A 2362-nucleotide genomic window follows, 5' to 3' on the forward strand; every position below is an offset into this window, starting at 1 on the left:
ACACACACATACTCACTACAATGATGTTTCGCTAACATCAGCCACAGCAGGATTCTGTATATATTTAAACAAATAAGAAGCAGATTTGGGGGGTTGTCTCACACCAACACTGTATATGTTTAATTTACAAGGGGCCGCGTGTTTACAGACGGGACTGTTATTCTATAACATTTTTTAACATTTTACCAAATGCTTAATTCTACATGAGAAGCATGTATGCCGTAAACCCAAACCAACAAGAACAAGATATTTGTGTACAAGTAGTACAAGTAAATACAAGTTTAATGCCAAACACACAAAAGTAAACGGCATACATTCTCCAGGAAAGGGTTGTTGCTGTGTAGGAATACCTGCAGTGACAACACTATTAGCTGGTTGCTTCATCTGTCTTTGTTGAAGACCATGATTACAATGATCTGCTAGGCTAGTGGAAGGACAGTGACAACATGCACGCACACACACACACACACATACACATTTGCACAAGGCCACACTCACGCGCACGCATGCACTAAGGCACATGCACACACGCATGCATGCATGTACTCAGGCACGCACACACACAGACACACACACACACACACACACACACACATACCCTGGAACGCATGTACACCCGGATCGCACGCAGGCAGGGAATTTCACACACGCTGATTTAGTAGCAATCTAATATCCAATTCATGGCTAATGTTGTCTTTTTAATCTAAAGATATTAGCCTGTGTTTCCCACTCCGTGAGAAGGCTGATTCACCTGCAACCCCCCACCGCAACGGCTTCATATCGCTACTGAACGTAACTTGGGAAAATCATCATTTTTACACAATCCTAATGGCTTTTTAATGTACAGCACAGCATCACGGTATAACCTTCATACTTCAAACAAAGGTAGGAAAAAACGAAACCAACGTAGACTCCAATCAAAAGGCACTGTTGTCCTTTAATCTCGCCATCTACCATGCACAAACTAGCAATTACCGCGAGTACATGTGAGTGTGTGGAGGGTTACCCGCCGCCTGCGGGAATGTGTGTGTAACGTAACGACGATGCATGTTCACGTGTGTCAGACCAAGCACCCCCCCCCCCCCGATATGGAAAACAGCTCCGACCCGGATTGGTCACCGGGGGAACGCGGATAACAACAAAACAACAAGAGCAATGCAAATTACACCTGCGTTTCTTGGTGTCTTGCCTTGTTAGTTATTGACCCCTTCTTCACACACACACACACACACACACACGCACACACACACACACACACACACACACACACACACACACACACACACACATACAGTATATATAAATATATAAATATATATATATAGAAAAGACGCTCCTCTCAAGGAAGTTTCAAGGGCCGGGTAACCCCTCACTCTCTCTCCTTTGCCTTCTCTCCGCCATTCATGTATTTATTCATTCATTCTTCTGCAGTTACCTGGGCTGGGCTTTAGGGGGCAACTTTAAAGAAGGGTGACATTGAGGCTTCAAACGGCTTCGCATCCGCATCAAAGCTCAGGCTTTTTGAACTTATTGAAATATTTATCATTTTGTATTCTCGCCGGAGACAAGTCCTCGGTTTTTCATTGACACGAAGTCTGCAGTGCAGCGGTCGAGGATGTGTGTGTGTGTGTGTGTGTGTGTGTGTGTGTGTGTGTGTGTGTGTGTGTGTGTGTGTTTGTGTGTGTGTGTGTGTGTGTGTGTGTGCGGTGCGTGTGTGTGTGTGTGTTTGAGGGATGGGGGGGTTGTGGTCAGGGGAGACATTGGTGTCTAATATGTGTGGGTATGTGTGTGTGTGTGTGTGTGTATGTGTGTGTGTGTGTGTGAATGCAATATTTGTGTGCAATTCGTGTATGCTTGTTTTGCTTTGTGCGCTGCAGTGGGCAGAACTGATACGCCGCAATACCGTTCTTGGAATCAAACAAATGAAGGGTTTCTCCATGACCAAGAGAGTGACACTTATCAATAAATACATGAATATTAAACAAACAGAGATTAATGTATGGCCATTTGTTTTTTTTCATAAAAACGCCTCAGCTACCTGGAGAGTAGCAGCCAGAGGAATTTAAAGAAAGGGAGATAGAGAGGGAGGGATGAAGGGAAATAAGGAGGAAGGGAGAGAGAGGGTATCATAACAAGACGCCCCCATGCAAAGCAGGGCAGCGTGTGGGCCGTTCTTTCGGCAGGAAAGTCATTTTCAAAGTCTGTGGTGTCCCAACATGAAGAGGAAGCATTTTAAAAGAAAAACAAAGAGATATGTGAGAGAGAGAGAGAGAGAGAGAGAGAGAGAGAGAGGGAGAGAGAGAGAGAGAGAGAGAGAGAGAGAGAGAGAGAGAGAGAGAGAGAGAGAGAGAGAGAGAGAGAG

Source organism: Pollachius pollachius (assembly GCF_949987615.1).
Source record: "Pollachius pollachius genome assembly, chromosome: 19".
Taxonomy (NCBI): Eukaryota; Metazoa; Chordata; class Actinopteri; order Gadiformes; family Gadidae; genus Pollachius; species Pollachius pollachius.